Consider the following 18,346-nt stretch of genomic DNA (forward strand, 5'->3'; position numbering starts at 1 on the left):
TTATAGACTGAGACAGACTAGGAAGAAGGAAGAGGCCTTCCACTTCTGAAAGAATTGGCCAGGGAAAACCTTATGAATAGCAAAGAAACACTGGGCTTGGGTTAGGCTTGCCTATAACCAATAGATGCAATTGAGTTCAGTTGCGTGTACGTGTCATTTATTGTTCCAGGTCCACTACGCTACCCACGGTATGTTATCAAGCAGTTGTTTATGAACTTCAGTACTGTTAGGAAAGTGTGGAAATGGAGAAATTAAAGTGAAAGGAAGAAGAATAAAAATAGCCATGACCTCGACAGATCAGAGCAGGCTTTATTGAAAAAAAAAACTGGTGAGGTAAGGCTCTAGGAGCAATGTGAACAATGCCAGTTGCAGAGTAGAGCTGCCCTTTGAAGAAGTGTTGTCCCCCTTGTATAGGGACCTCTGATGAAGGGTTTGCAAAAGTTGCAATTTCCAGGAAGTGGGGCTGTTTTTCTGACAAGGCTGGGGAGAGTGTGGAGTCTGTAGGCAGGTAATTTATCTTTGAGGTTTCACCAAGCCAGGGAGGGTGTGAGGTCTGCAAGTGGAATTCATCTTTGAGGTTTCAAGGTGTCTTAGCCAAGTTTAGAGCAGCCAGTTTGGTCCTTCAAGTACTAAATTTATTTACATTTGTTGTCATTATTAATGTATTGACATTATTTCTATCATCTTATTTTTTGCTTTCTACTTCTCTTGTCATATTTATGTTACTTTATTCTTTCTTGCATTAATATGAAATTGTTATTTTTTCATTTACTTTTATAATTATTCTATACTGAAAAGCATATACACTTTTTGTTATTTGTAGTGATAATCCAAGTAACTTCAATGCAAACTTTTACAAGATTTAATGTTACAAATATTCTTCCTGAACAATTTACTATGAAACCAAATAGCTTTTGTTGATTTATATTTTGTTTTCCTTAAGTATTTTAATTCTCGTTTTAAACCATAAAACATTATTTTGCACACAGTAAGCATTTATTTAGATTTACCTGCACTTTAAGTACTTGTTTTTCTATTTATTTATATCTTTGACTTTTTATCTGTGTATCTTTTTGATTTAAATATCTCAAGTAACCTAAGCAAGATTGTTCTGTTCATGGTAAATTCCATCAGTTTTTGACAGAATACAGTTTTATCTTACTCACAATCTTGACATAAAATATATGTTTTATCTGTGATGCATTTCTACTTTAATATATATTTTCAGCATATAATCATTCAACATTTAATACTCCCCCATCTTTCAGTTTCCAGTTTACTATTAATAAATCACCTGAAAGTCCTATAGCTGCTTCTCTAAAGGTCTTCTGTCTTGGTTTTCCAGAAGTCCTGGTGATGTAGTGGTTAAGCACTTGGTTGGTAACCAAAATGTTTGCAGTTTGAATCCATCAGCTGTTTTGCAGGAGAAATATAGCTTCCTTGCCTCTGTCAAGATTGCAAACCAAAAACAAAACCTGTTGTCCTTGAGTCATTTCTGACTTACATCAACCCTATAAACCAAAACCAAGCCAACTGCCATGGATTCAATTCTGACTCATAGTAACTCTAAAAGACAGAGTAGAACTGCTCCGTAGGGTTTCTGAGACTGTAAATCTTTAAGGAACCAGACTGCCACATCTTTATCTTTGCCACCAGCCTCACCTATTTCTCTGCCCTTTGAGTCTGGGTTATTTTTGTAATGCAGCAGAAATCAGTGTGTGAATTCTAAATTGCTTGCTTTTACTCTCTCTTGAAACCTGAAGACTACCATGTGAACAAGCTCAGCAAATCTGCGGCACGTGTGTATCACTTGGTCTAGTTATCCCCATTCCTACAACTGACAGACAATTAACATCTGGACCTATAAAGGAGGCCATCAAACACCAACCAGCCTTTAGCCAAAATTAAAGCAAATCTAAAATGTATGAATAAGACAAGCATTTCCAGATTTGCAAAAAAAGCCTTCCTTACTTTTACCTTTGTAAATGGTTCTTTTTTTTAAGCCACTAAATTTTAGAAAGCTTGGTATATAATAATAATATTTAACTTATATAAATATTATTAATTATAACTAATCATAACAGCAGAGGATCCAAAAATGTAAAATTAAGAAAAAATTACACAAATGTACAACATTATTGAAAATAGAAGCAATGCGTCATAGAGACTCGCATTATGCAAGATTTAGAATCCCTAGTTAAATGGTGAGTGATGCCAAGCAAATATGATTTTAGGAATCTATAGTTTCTCAGTTCTATTTTTCACTACGTAAAGTAATTTCAATACCTTTTTGTGGAATAATTAATTATAATTTCTATATATTGTAAACACTTAATTAAGCAATGTTTTTGTTTTGTCCTTCATACAACTCATATCTCCAACCCCCATTGGTCTTTGTGTAATAGTAATATAAAATAACTACTACAATTATAATAATATAGGTTTTCCACAAAATGTTCTCTCACTTTTAATTAGTCCTGGAAAAGTACATCTGGGTTTGGCATAGACCAATTGAGTCATATTAGTTAATATATTGTGAAGTAGAAGCTTGAAGCATCTTGAAAACACACTGCTATTTAACTAGGTATGAACCAGGTAAGCAAGTGAACTAGTTTTACTGACTGAACCGAAATATACCAGGAGAGAAGGAAAAGGAAAGACATAAATAAATTCAAATAACTCATATATAAATGAAGAAAAAAATCAAGCAGAATGCAGAAGCGATGCTGTCTATCTAGAATTGTGTAATGCCTCCATAGGTCTCTTGACATCATCATGGCCAAATTACCTATAGTCATTTAAAGGTTATACAAACAGAAATGATAGCATTTTGAAAAGATATAAATAAAAAAGGAAAATTCTAGATTTGCATGATAAAGGATATATGCCTTGCTGAGTTTGGGACAGGACAGAGAAATACATTTATATGAAAAATTGAAAGACACTATATCAATATGGGCAAAGTGATGTGGAAAATTGGAATAATTATTTGGATAATTCAGGACAGAGATTTTAATGAGGTAAAAGAGGACTTCACAACCTGATTTATCTAGGTCAGCTGCCTGCATTTATTAAATTAACTGGACAATTATTTAAGGCTACATTTTTCTAAGCTTGAATAGACTTTGTATTGATTAGTTGTTTGTGGGCTGGAACAGAAGAACCTCTCTGAAACTGGTGCTTTATTGGCATTTCCCATTGGTTACACATCATACTCATTTTTCCTCTCACTGCATTTAATTATGATTTGGGAAATTGGTATTTACTTAAATACCTATCTATCCTCATATTAAAGATATCAGTGGACTACCTGTTTCTAATATAGAGTCATATTGAAACAATTTCATAGGTTCAAAGCAAGTTGAGTTGCACTTAAATGAGTAAAAACCATCAGATAAGTTCATAAGTCCTGTAAATACTTGATAAAACAACATACTTTAGGGTTCATTCTGTTTCAAGTGACAATCTGACTCTATAATTTGATTGAATTAATTAAGAGAATTTCAACCCAATGATAAATTTTATGTCTTTACATATTCCAAATATTGATTTTCTTTCCTTTTAACAATGATTATTTGGGAGTAAATTGAATATAATACCATGTGTTTTCTCCAGATATACCTAAGAAGAGAATGAAGCAGAAAACTATAATAGCATTACAAAAGAACCACTTGATACACGAAAATTTCAAGCAGTTGTATCACAAGTAGCCATGAGACATGCATTTCATTTTAAGCATTTGAGCTCTGAGCCTGGAAGAGGGCAGATATATCTTAAACTCAAGTTGATTAACAACGACCCTTTGGCTTAGAAAGCCCAACCAGAATATAAAAGATTGCTTTTAAGTCTGCTCAGATGATTAAGAAAGCAATATAAATACATCTAAAGATTTTATGACTTGAATGATATTGCAAAACAAATGCCTGCTCTTAGCATCTATAAAGATCTCTCATCTGAAGTATGTGGTCCACATATCTTATTATTGTAAGATGTAGAAGTTGGAAAAATATATCCAATACTTGTGAAGATCTATGATCCCATAGAGCACGCTTTTACAACATTGGCCATGCTGACATTTTGAGACCAGATAACTCTATGTTGTTAGGAAGAGGGAGACCTTTTCTGTGTATCATAGGATGTTTAGCAACAAAGTTAATCTCTCCCTACTAAATGATATAGCACCCCACCCCACAATTATGGCAACTAAAAATGTCTCTAGATATTGCCAAATGTTCTCAATGGGGTAAAGTCACTCCTGTTTGAGAATCACTGCCACAGAGGTTATACTTGGACTTAGCATAGCCCTGTTATACCTGCACGAGCAACACAACTTTTTTCCAATCAAATAAGAGCAATTTCATTTCAGTAAGAGCATATTACTTTCAGAGGTTGAAGATTTTCAGCTTTGTCCCAGTGAGGTACAAGATCTAGAGACTGAAAGGGAAGATGTGGTTAACAGTGACTTTCCCATGAGGAATCTCACCTGTGTACCTTCCCGACAAAGCATAGTTGGTTAGCCCTGTAATTATTTTAAGCCCTCAAGAAATTTGTAAAGAAAACAAGTGAAACCAAACCTAGACATTTGGGTTTACAGTCATTTTATGTAAGAGAAACTCTCCTGCTGGGTGATCTCTGGTCAGACTGGGAGTGTTGTGTTCATTAGGGCTGTGCAAATAGAGTGGCTTCCTACACACGCATGCCTGAATTTTCCCCTCAAGATCAAAACCTGAGCTTTGGAATCCTTGAAAAGAAATCACTACAAAACTGTGCTAAGTTGGAATAGAGTCATTAGGGATGCTTGATATCCCTGAGTTTCTGTCATCCCTTGCTAGGGCTGTTGATTTTTCCAACAACAAAATCTGTGAAAACCCAAAGTATTTAACTGTTGCAGTGATAACTAGCCTGAAAGCCATCATTTGTTTCCTAACTTCTGAAAAATTCTTCTATTTGAAAATATGTGGCAATGGAGCAAAATGGTTTTGTTTTGTTTTAATATCTAGGCTTTTACTATTATAATACTGGCTAAAAATGCCTCTTAATATAAAAAAAAATGTTTGTTATTTACATTATCCATATCAAGTGTCATTAAAAAAAGGGAATTTTTATTCTGATTAATTAATAAATTAGCAATAATTTTTGAAGGACTAGACACATGGACACAGTTCTGGAGGCTAGAAGTTGAAATCAGAGTATCAGTCATGTTGATTCTTTCTGAGGACTCAGAGAAAGTTTCCCCGTCTGTCTGCTAGGGTCTGGTGATTGCCAGTAATCTTGTGTATTCTTTCATGTGTAGCTCTATCACCCTCTGGGATCATACGACCATTCTTCTTCTGTCTATATCTATGTCTATTCTCTTATTCTATAAGGCACCACTGAATTGGAATTAAGACAAATATTACTCAATCTTTGTTGTTATTTACCTTTGAGTTGATTCTGACTCATAGCAACCCCATGTGTGCAGATTAGAACTGTGCTCCATAAGGTTTGGAAGGCTGTAATCTTTCAGAAGTAGATCACCAAGTCTGTCTTCTGAAGCATCTGTGGGTGGGTTCAAACAGCAAACTGTTTTTTTTTTTTTAAGTTTTTGTTGTGATATGGGTGCAGTTTTGCAAGACAGATTCATTTTATATTCCCACACACTTTGTTTCATGATCATTATTACAATCCCCACAATATAACAGCTCTCTTCCTACCTTCTTCTCGTGGTTACCCTTTCCCGGTGTCCTTCTTACCTAGGCAATCCTGCCTCCCTAGCTTTCTCCAATAAAATATAACCTTTCTGATCTCTCATGGTTGAATCTTCTAAGAAGTGCATCTCCCTGGTGTAGTGTTCAGCTTGTAGGCCTGTTTATTGTTTGGTTAATAGTTAAACCATGGGAGGGAGTCCAATTCCAGGACCTAACTATAGTGATTCAGGGTGATAGTCTCAGTCAGGCTCTTTCCAATCAGTAACTCTGATCTTTATATATATATGTATATATATATATATATGTATATATGTATATATGTATATATGTATATATAAATATATATTTGAGTTTTGTTCTGCATGTTTTATCCTACTCTATCCAAGATCTCCAATTTTGACACTTTTTAGCATTGGTAGTGGGGCACCATCTAGTTCTTCTGGTCTCAGGTTCATGTAAGCTGAGATTCCCATACTCTATTATTTCCTTGGACTAATTATTTTCCTTTATCTTTGATTTTTTCACTCTTCTTTGCTCTAGATAAGGAAAGGCCAATAGTTGCATCTTAGATGGTCACTCACAAGCTTTTAAGACCCCAATTGTTACTCAACAGACTAAACTCAACTCACTGCCATCGAGTCAAATCTGACTCATAGTGACCCCTCCTTGGTTTCTGAGTCAGTATCACTGCAGAAGTAGATTGGCCAACCTTCCTTCCAAGGAGTGGCTGGTGGATTTGAACTACCTTCAACAGAGTAGGATGTAAAAAACTATTTTTGTGGACTATATTGTGCCAATTGAGCCCACAGGCCCAGCGACTGACTCCCTCAAGGTACTTGGTTGTGGCTAAGAACTTATCCTAACTTTTTCTCCTGTTAGCTCTGTAGCATAGATGGACATTTTTATAGCACAAAAAAAGAATATGTATATAGGAATATTATCTTCCAAACCTGTGAATAGCTAACTTTTGACTAGTATTCTAGTGCCTAACCATTTGCACCACCTAGGGAACACCTATTCTATCTTAAATAGAATTAAATTCTACCTTATTTCCAAACAAGGTCACATTCACAGGTACTGAGATTAGAATTCAGCACATCTATTCTTTTAGGGATCATAATATCATCCAGGGGTGGAAAAAAAAAAAAAAAAAAAAGGAAGGAATAGACAATGAGGCAGTCATTTGAATAGAACAAGGGGTACTGCATGGTTTCAAATCAGGAGAAGTATGAGTCATGATTTTATCCTTTCACCATACTTATGCAATCTGTATGCTGAGAAAATAATCTGAGAAACTGGACTATATGAAGAAGAATGTGTCATCAGGATAGGAAGAAGACTCATTAACAATCTGTAATATGCAGATGACACAGACTTTCTTGTCCTAAGTGAGGAAGACTTGAAGCAATTATTGATAAATATTAGACTACAGCCTTCAGTAAGAATTGCACATCAACATAAAGGAAAGAGAAATCCTCACAACTAGACCAATAAGCAACACCATAATAAACGAAGAAAAGAATGAAGTTTTCAAGGATTTCATTTTACTTGGATCCACAATCAACAGCCATGGCAGCTGCAGTCAAAAAATCAGATGATGTATTGCACGGGGCAAATCTGCTGCAAAAGACCTCTTTAAAGTATTAAAGAGCAAAGATGTCACTTTGAAGATTAAGGTACACCTGCTCCAATCATAGTATTTTCAATAACCTCTTTGAACAACAAAAGTTGGGCAATGAATAATGAAGACTGAAGAAGAATCGATGTCTTTGAATTGTGGTTTTTGCAAAGAATACTAAAAATAACATGGAGTGCCAGAAAAACAACCAAATCTGTCTTGGACGAAGTATAGCCAGGATGCTCCTTAGAAGTGAGAATGGACAAACTTCATCTCATGTACTTTGATCATGTAGTCAGAAGAGACTACTCCCTGGAGAAGGATGTCAGTGAAAAAAGGGAGACACACAACAAGATGGATTGACACAGTGGCTACAATGCTGGGCTCAAATGTAGAAAAATTGTGAGGATGGAGTAAGACTGGAGAGTGTTTCTTTCTGTTGTAAATAGAGTGGCTGAGAATCAGAGCCAACTCCATTGCACTTAAGAACAACAACAATTTTATGCATAGTACCCATGAATTCATTCTACAGTTTACATTTGCACTCAGTGTGTTGTAGATGGTGGATTGTGTTTACTCCATTTTAGCTGGAAAGAAAAAAAGACTCTTTAGTTTTGTTTTAATGTATACTTTGTTGTCATTATAATAGGTTATTTGCAGTTATATTTCCTGATGAGAGTTAAATGAACTTTCTATCTACCTTATTTTTTTTTTTTAACACATTCTTCATTTTATATAGGCATATTTGATTTTGAAGAAGAGAAACAGAGGATAACATAACTACTTTCAGGAAAAGAAAAGCAACTTTACAGAGTTTTGCTAAATTTTATAAACTAAAGTTTGAATATCTAATAGATGAAGTTCAATGTGATACATTGTGCCAAAATCACAGATACATTGTGTATTTTTCAGTGAAAACTGATGAACTGATGGTTTCACCAGTGTTTATATGGTCAAGTAATAAGCATCGAGATTTTGGCATATTGGTACTACATTTTTTTTTTCTTTTCTGTTTTGATTTTGTTTACTTAATTATACAAATATAAGTACATCATTTGCCAATTTAACATTTTTCATATATCCAGTTTGGTGGTTTTGACTCAGTTTAATGTAGTTTTGACCATATTTGAATATACATATTAGTATTTCCATTTATATAAATGAGGAAAATGAGGATTTGAAATAGAAATAAATTTACCATGGGTTACATACCTGGAAAATGCCCTTGTTTGGCCTTATTTCAGATCTTTGTGACTCAAAGACTCCAAAGAAAGTGATGTGGCAGATATTAGTTGGATTATTTGAAAGTTCTGCTCAGCCTGGAGGAAAGACCTAATAATACAAAGTGGAAAAGACCAGGAATAATAGTAACAATGAACTGGGATTTGACATGAAAAGACAAAAATAAGCAATAATTAATTTAGTATTTCTGAGAGTCATTTTGTAGTTTCTAAACAGCAAAGAAAGTTTTACAACATTGGCACTTTAACTCATTACTGACATGATTTACAAATAATCCATGTTGGTTGTTATTGTTAGGTGCTGTTGAATCAATTCCAACTTGTCATAGTGCCATATGCACAACAGAATGAAACTCTGCCCTGTCCTGTGCCATCCTCACAATCCTTGCTTGTTTGAGCCAGTGGTTGCAGCCATGGTGTCAGTCCACCTGGTTGTGGGTCTCTCCGTTTTCCTTGTGCTTTACCAAGCATGATATCCTTCTTCAGGGACTGGTCCCTTCTGATCACATGACCAAAGAATGTAAAAGCAAGTCTGGCCATTCTAACATCTAAGGAGAATTCCTGTTGCACTTCTTCCAGGACAGATTTGATCATTCTTCTGACTGTCCATAATCTCATGATCTTTTCAGTATTATTTGGCAATACTACACTTGAAAGGCTTCAGTTCTTCTTCAGTCTTCCTTATTCACTGTCCAACCTTCAGATTCATTTGGTGCTATTAAAACACCATGGCTTGAGTTAAGTGCAACTTAGTCTTCAAAGTGATATCTTTTGATTTTTACACTTTAAAGAGGCCTTATTATTATTATTATTGTGACTTAGGTGAAAGTTTACAGAGCAAATTCACTTTCCATACAGAAGCTCACATACACTTTGTCTCATGTCATCAACTGCAATTTACCTACCCTCTCACTTCCTCCCCATAGTTACCTGTTCCCTGTGTCCTTCCATCCCATGCCCTCCTGAGCTTGAGCTGTCTCCCTGTGCATACAATGCATTTCTATTATCCTGTGGTTGATTTCTCCAAGGAGTGTATCTACCTAATGTAAATTTTCAGCTCATATGCCTGTCTTTTGTTTGGTTGGAAGCCACAGGAGTGAGTTCAGTTCCAGACCGGAAAGGCAGCTAGGGACCATAATCTCAGTGGTTCCATCAGGCTCTATCAGACCAGGAAGCCAGGTTTTTTTTTTCTTTTATGATTTTGAGTTTTGTTCCACATTGTTCTCCCACTCTATCCAGGTTCTCCGACCAGGGTCCCCCTCCTAGTGGTTGACAGTTGTAGCCAGGCACCATCTAGTTCTTCTGGTCTCATAGTTGTGTGGGCTGAGGATCACATGGTGTAACAGTCTCTTGAGCTAATTGTTTCCATGAATCTTTGTTTTTCTTCATTATTCTTTGCTCTGGACAAGGAGAGACCCATTGGTGCATCTGGATGGCCACTTGCAAGCTTTAAAATCCCAGTCACTATTTGCCAAAGTAGGATGTGGAACAATATTTTTGTATGTTATGCCAATTGAGCTTGATTTCCCCTGATACTATAGTCCTGAGCTCACTGGTCCAACTGCTTGCTCCCTCTGGGTAGCTGGCTGTGGCCAAGAAGTGACTACAACCTTGTCCCTTGTCAGCTCTACTATATACCTGGGGATTCTTACAGAACATACCCATACACTTGTAGAAACATTGTCTGCCAACCTTATACATTGTCATGGGCACACTCCCCCTTGCATACACATACCTACTAGTTTAGTCTGTGCACCCATCTATCCACCTGCATATCAATGTTTGCCTTTACTGACAATGCAGTACTGTATGTGCAAAAGGGTTCATGTTTGTTGTCTGTATCTCCCATGCACCTCTCTATGTCTTCCTCTTCCTCAGGGCCACCATGTTGATCACTCACATTTGATAAACTACCCTTCTCTTCACCCAAATCAATACTTGTCTTACCTATCTATCAGTGTTCCCTCTCTTCCCCTCCCACTCCTGGTAACCAACAGACAATTTCCTTCCATAGGTAAACCTTTAATTGACTTTTTACAATAATGGACTAATACAATATCTATCCTTCTCTGATTATCATATTTGACTCAGCATAATGTCCTCCAAGTTGATTTGTGTTCACTCTACATTATTCTTTAGGGTTGCATAGTAGTCCATTGTGTGTAACCAAACCATAGTTTGGTTATCCATTCTGTTGATGGACACCTAGGTTGTTTCCATTTTCTGCTATTGTAAACAGTGCTGCAATGAACATTGCTGTGCATATATCTGTTCTTGTCCTGGCTCTCACTTAGAATATATGCCTAGTAATATAATGGCTGGGTCAAATGGCATTTCTAATTCCAACTTTTATATGAATCACCATACTGCTTTCCACAGTGGTTGTACCGTTTGACAGTCCCACCAGCAGTGTATGAGAGTTCCAATCTGTTTGTATCCTTGCCAGGATTTGGTATTTTGTTGAACTTTGCTGCTAGTGCTGGGACAAGATGGTATCTCATTGTTGTTTTGATTTGCATCTTTCTAATGGCTGATGGTCATGAGCATTTCTTCATATGTTTGTTGGCTGCCTGAATATCCTCTTTGATGAAGTGTCTATTAATGTCTTCTCTCCATTTTTTAATTGGATTGTTTGTCTTTTTGTTATTGAGGTATTGGAGTTTTCAATAATTTCTAGAGATAAGTCCCTTGTCTGATATGTCATTGCCCAATATTTTTTCCCAATCTGTAGGTTCTCTTTTGACTCTTTTGGGGAAGTCTTTGGAAGCACATAAAAATTGAATTTTTAGAAGGTCCCAATCATCTGGTTGATCTTCTGCTGTCTGTGCATTTTGGGTCATGATTGATAGTCTATTTATGCCATATATTAAGGCTCCTAAATTTGTTCCTAGCTTTTCCTTGAGGAACTTTATTATTTTAGATTTCACATTTAAGTCTTTGATCCATCTGGAGTTAGTTTTTGTGTATTGTGTGAGGTACAGATCTTCTTTCATTTTTCTGCCAATGAATATCCAGTTTTGCCAAGACCAATTTTTAAACAGATAATCTCTTCCCCATTTAATGGATTTCGGCCCTTTGTCAAAGATCAGCTGACCATGGATCTATGGTTAAAGAGGTCTTTTGCAGCAGATTTGCGGTACCTCTTCTAATCTCTTGACTGCTGCTTCCATGGACATCGATTGTGGATACAAGTAAAATGAAATCCTTGACAATTTCAATCTTTTCTCCATTTGTCATGATACTGTTTATGGATTCATTGTGAGGATCTTTGTTTTGTTTATGTTGAGGTAATCCATACTGCTAACCAGAAGGCTGGCAGTTCAAACCCACCAGCCACTCCTCGGAAGGAAGGTTGGGCAATCCTACTTCCGTAGTGATACTGCCTCAGAAACCCAAGGAGGGGTCGCTATGAGTCGGGGCTGACTCGACGGCAAATAACTACAACAACAACAATAACAATCCATACTGAAGACTGTAGCCCTTGATCTTCATCAGTAAGTGTTTCAAGTCATCTTCAGTTCCATCAAGCAAAATTGTGTCATCTGCATATGATAGATTGTTGATGAATCTTTCTCCAATCCTGGTACTGCATCCTTCGTCATATAATCCAACTTCTTGTATTATTTTCTCAGCCCATAGACTGATTAACCAAAAATCAAACTCACTGCCATGGAGTCAAATCTAACTCACAGTGACCCTTTCTTGGGTTTCTGAGGCAGTATCACTACGAAAGTAGATTGCCCAAACTTTCTTCTGAAAGACTGATTAAGTATGGTAAAAAGATACAATCTTGATATATGCCCTTCCTTATTTTAAACCATGCAGTATTGCCTTGTTTGGTTTGAACAACATCCTCTTGGTCTAGGTACAGTTTTCTCATGAGTACAGTTAAGTGGTCTGGAATTCACATTCTATGTTTAGGAGTTTTTAACATCAAAAATTGATTTCATGAAGACAGGTGTATATTTTTTCAATAATGCTGAAATTATGCATTCATTACTTAACATAGGTATAAAGACAGACATGCAGATCACAGAAAGACAGATGCGTAGTGGACAGATAGAGTATTAGATTACCAAACCTATTGATTTCAAATTTATTCATTTAGTACTGAAAGTGAGGAGAACATTGAGACTATTTTACCATCTTGACTATTATAACAGCTGAGAAAAAAATTCTTCTTAGCTCTTTCGTGAGAAAATAACTAACGTTTGAAAATCTATTTTATATCATGTCTATACATTTGTATTCATAGCTGTAATACATTTACAAAACATCCTAGACAGCTTTCTGTCATGTCTGCATTTTACAGACATTTCAGCAACCTATGAAGGAATACTTATAGATTAGTGACTAAAAGTCAAGATTTAAAGTGACTCTCTGTGTCATATAGTAGATTACTTACCCTCTCGCTCTGGTGTCTATTTGCTTAGATTTATACCAAGGACTGTGCAGAAAAAGTATGCCGAGTATCTTAGAGAATACAAAGGAATTATTGCTGTCCTGAATGCAATTGCAATCTAGTTGAATGAAGGAGAGGAATGAAAACAGCCTATTATGGAGCTCAGTTCTACTTTGTAACACATGGGATCACTATGAGTTACAAACAGCATGGCATCAATTTTTTTTTTTTTTTTTGAGGGGAGAGGCTGTTATTATGGCCCAGTGGACCCCTGGTGATGCAATGGTTAAGTATTCGACTCCCAACCAAAAGGTTAAATGTTCAAACCCTCCTGGCTCCATGGGAGAAAGACCTGATGATCTGCTTCCATAAAGATTACAGCCAAGAAAACCCTATGAGGCATTTGTAGTCGGTCGTGTGGGATCATGATGAGTCAGAAGCAACTCAACAGCACACAACAACAATAACAACATTAGGGCTCATGAAGAGACTTGGATTCTGAAAAGATGAATCAGAATACTAGACTGGTAGTATTTCATTAATTTATTTATATCAAATAATTATTGAACATCTATTTTGTGTTGTGAGATGCAATGACAAGTATATGAGACAAATAGACAAGACAAGATTCCTGTGTTAACAGAACTTGCATTCTACTTGGGAAGGACAGACAATAATTAAAAACAAAACAAAACAAAAAAAAATTACCATAGCATGGTAATTTCAGATAGCAATGAATACTGTGGAAAACGAAGACAGAGTGATACCATAGCAAGAAGGACAAGATCAATGTGGTTATGAGAAGGAAAACTTTATTTAGGTTGAGCAATTCTAAACAAAAGGTTCCTTGAAGAGGTGATATTAAATGATAACAAGGAAGCAGTTTAGATTTCAAAGAAGGGAAAGAGAAAAGTTAATATTAAAAACCAAAGTTATGAACATGTTTAGCTTTTTCAAAGAAAGAAGGCTAGTGTGGCTGTATCATAGATGAGGGAAAACATGATAGTAATGATCCTGAGCCATATCATGAAGGGCATGCTGTGGAGCACAGCAGAATATTGCCCGATACTGCGCTGGAAGACGAGTTCTCTAAGTTAGAAGGCGCTACGCAAATGTCACAAATAACAACTCCACCATCTACTTAACTGAGTGCTTTTGCTCTCATTGTCTCTTCTCAAAAGTAGCCAATAAATAAGAACATAGGCTTCGGGAATATATATACTTGGATTCAAATTGTCTCTTCCCTTGTTAGATGTGAGATAATTTTGACTTTAGCTGAGTCTTCAGTCTTTAAGACCAGTCTTCTCATCTGTAACATTTGGAAAGTAATATTTAATTCACAGAATTCTTTTCCAGAAACAAAAATGATAATATTTACACAATTCTTAAAAATTAACATGTGCTCAACAGTATCTATTATTATTATGAAAGAGCCCTGTGGCACAGTGGTTAAAGTGATCAGTTGCCAACTGAATGCTCAGCAGTTTGAAACTAACAGCCACTTCAGAGTAGAAAGACATGGCCATCCACTTTCATAAGGATTTACAGAGTTGGAAACCTGATGAGGAGTCCTATTCTATCCTTACTGTGTTGAAATTCACTCAGTACCAATGGATTTGATTTGGATTACCATTATGGAGTCTTTTGGTACTGAAAAAGGTTAACTTGTGTGGTTTTTAACTGGAAGATTAGTGGTTCAAGTATAGCATGAAACACCTCAGAAGAAAGATCTGATGATTTATTTATGAAAAATTAGCCATTGAAAAACCTATGGAGCACAGTTCTACTCTGACACACATGAGTTTGACATCAATCAGAATTGACTCAAGAGCACCTAGTTGATTTTTATTATTGTTATAACAATTATTTTTATTCTTGGTATAGTAAATTGTGCACATTTATGTCCATGATGTTGTCTCCAATTCAAATTAACCTCTCCTTTCTACTTCCAAAGAATTTAATTTTTATCTTTATTTAAAATAGCTTCACTAAAATTTTTAATATATTATTGTGAGAATAGTTATTTGTTCCCTTTTAAGTTAAATTACTTAATAATGCTTACCATATATTATATCATCATTAGAATCTCTTATTTCGGTCTTGTTGTCAAAAGGGGCCATTCTCTGGAGAAGGATGTCATGCTTGGTAAATTGGAGGGTCAATGAAAGAGTAGAAGGCCCTCAACAAGATGGATCTACACAGTGGCTACAGCAATGGGCTCAGGTATAGTAGGGATCATGAGGCTGGCACAGGACTAGGCAGCATTTTGTTCTGTTGTACATAAGTTTGCAATGAGTCAGAGATGACTCAATGGCACATAACAACAATGGAATCTCCTCAGTACCTGATCCAAATACACAGAAGGTACATTTGGTATACATATATAAAAAAATGTGTACTTATGTTTGGTGAACGAAGAGTTGATATATCAATGTATATATTTTTATACTTCAATCTTTCTATCCTATCATAGAGACATAATAGATGAAAATATGACCTTTGTTAATACTAAAATACATTCACTATACTATCCCGTATTGCAGTGACCTCATCATGACAGGCATACTTTTATTATGATCACAATAAATACTCCCATTCAAGTTTCATTTATACATTATTTTTTATTTGGTCAGAGTTATGTCACTTGTACATGAATGTTCAGGTACACAGATAAAATGAGGTGTGTTGAAGTCAAGTTTCCATGATATATTGATTTATCGCTGCAAAGATATTTTTGTCTAGAAATGGCTTTGTATAGAGAAACCTTTAGAAATATTAGAGTGCAGATGTTATCCTATCTCTGAGGACATAAATTAAATAATGAACTCTTTATATTTAAGGAAGAAGCAGATTTGACAAATCTTTCTGAAGTAATGATAAAGTATAGGTGCTTACTTTATTTGTTTATATTTAAGAGATGTTAATTATCAAATATCTTTTTTAAGGACACAATTTTTAGAGGCTCCAGAAAGAAAAATCCTGTTTTGAAAAGTGTTGATTCCTTTTGTCAGAGGAAAATTTAATAATAAAACTTCATGTCACTGAATGCCCAGACTTGTGGTTTATTAGCATAGTGCCTAAGGCACTTGACTGCTAACCAGAAGGCTGGTGATTCAAACCCACCAGCCACTCCTCAGAAGGAAGGTTGGGCAATCTACTTCCATAGCGATACTGCATAGGAAACCCAAGGAGGGGTCGCTATGTGTTGGGTCCGACTCAACGGCACATAACAACAACAACATGCTTCAAAAATCAAAAGATACATTTTATGAAGAATTGTGGGACGCCATGAGGAACATCATTCATTAAGAAAGCAAAAGGTCATTAAAAAGACAGGAAAGGAAGAAAATATTAAAATAGATGTCAGCAGAGACTCTGAAACTTGCACTTGAATGGGAGTATTTAAAGCAAAAGGAAGAAATTACAGGATAAAAGAGCTGAACAGAAGATTTCAAAGAACAGATCAAGAAAACAAAATCAATTATGATGATAAAATGTGCAAAGCTATGGAGTTAGAAAACCAAAAGGGAAGAACACATGGACACTTCTTAAGTAGAAAGAGCTGATGAAAAGGTTCAAGCCTTCAGCTGCAATACTGACACTATGTGCAAAACATTGAATGATGTAGGAAGCATCAAAATAAAATGGAGGGAACACACAGTCACCAAAAATAATTGGTTGATGTTCATCTGTTTAAGGATATGATCAAGAACCAATGGTAATGAAGGAAGAAGTCAAAGATGCACTGAAGGAATTGGTGAAGAACAAGGCTCCAGGAATTGCTGGAATACCCACTGCGATGTTCCAACAAAGGCATGCTGCACTGGAGGCACTCATTCATCTGTGCCAAGAAATCTGGAAGACAGCTACCTAACCAACTAACTGGTAGAGATAAATATTTGAACCCATTTCAAAGAGAAGTGACCCAACAGCATGTGGAAATTATCAAACAATATCATTAATATTGCACACAAGTAATCTCTTACTGAAGATAATTAAAAAATTGTTGGAGAAGGATATTGACAGAAAACTTCAAGAAATGCAAGCCAGATTTAGAAGAGTATATGGAACAAGGGATACCATTGCTGATGTTAGGTAGATCTTAGCTCAAAAATGAATGCGAGAAAGATGTTTATTTGTTATTTACTGACTATACACAATGATTTGATTGTGTGGATCATAACAAATTACGGATGACATTGAAAAGAATGGGAATTCTAGAACTCTTAATTGTGATCATGAGGAACCTGTACATAGACCAGGAGGCTGTCATTTGAACAGAGCGAGGAAATACTGCATGGTTTAAAATCAGGAAGGGAAGTGTTCTAGTAAGATGGTGGAATAGGCAGACAGACTGCACAGATCCTCTTCAACAAAGAAAAGGGGAGCCAATTAAGACAGATGCAGATGATAATCCTGGAGCCCTGAGCTTTGAAGGAAAGGATATAGAAGTGTACTAAACTCCAACTAATAGAAGAACCTGCATAAAACACTGAAAAAGGAGACAAATAGAGCTGCAGTCTGTCAGCAATCCTGATGATATAGACAGTTTGGATACTGGCAAGTGGTATTAGGACCTAAGAATTAACCTAAAACTCAACTCTGCTAGCTGGTGCCTGCATGCATGACTGCACTGGTGGCTAATGAATAAATGGGGAAGCAAAAAAGAGGAAGGAGGGCTGAGTGGTGGACTTTTGCCTATATGGAGGTGCAGCCATTTTGAATATTTATGACTGGTTTGACCATTTTGGATATTTGAAGTGACAGTGACAGCTTTCTTCCAGATTCCAGGGACTTAAGAACAGGCTGAGAACCACAAAGACATTCAGGATGTGAATGACTGGAAAGGTGCTTTATTACCCTTGTTACTCTTAGACCCTATACCTTCTTGGTGAATGGAAGTGCAGCTATCCCTCACTCCCACCCAACTTCAGGCCAGCAGGAATTCCATCCCAGTCTGCATGCTCTAACAGAGACTGGGAACCCTGCCCCTACCTGCCCAGACTTTTTCCCCCATTTTTTACTTTGTTTCTTTTGCCTATTTTAAAATTCTTATTCTTATTATTTGTTGTTCTTTTTAGTATTATTCTTTATTCTTCTTTTCCCAGGTTCTAGTTTTCAGCTTTTTCTCTCTTCCCTGTTCCTGGTTCCCATTTTTTTTTTTTCTTTCTCATGGATAACCCCATTCCTGGTTTTTCTTTTTGCATTTTTCACACCTTTTGCTTCATTATTCTTTTACTCTACCTTCCTTCTCTTATTGCACTCTTCCCTGTATGTTTTTTCTTTTTTTGGTTATTGTTCCTATGTGTTTATGTGGTGTGTTTTTTATCCACTGGCTTTTACTCTTTTAAACTTATTTGATTGTTCTTTTTGTCTGCCTGAGTGGGAGACAGTAACA

Source organism: Orycteropus afer, unplaced genomic scaffold (assembly GCF_000298275.1).
Source record: "Orycteropus afer afer isolate SDZICR_OR568_19922 unplaced genomic scaffold, OryAfe1.0 scaffold00159, whole genome shotgun sequence".
Classification (NCBI taxonomy): Eukaryota; Metazoa; Chordata; class Mammalia; order Tubulidentata; family Orycteropodidae; genus Orycteropus; species Orycteropus afer.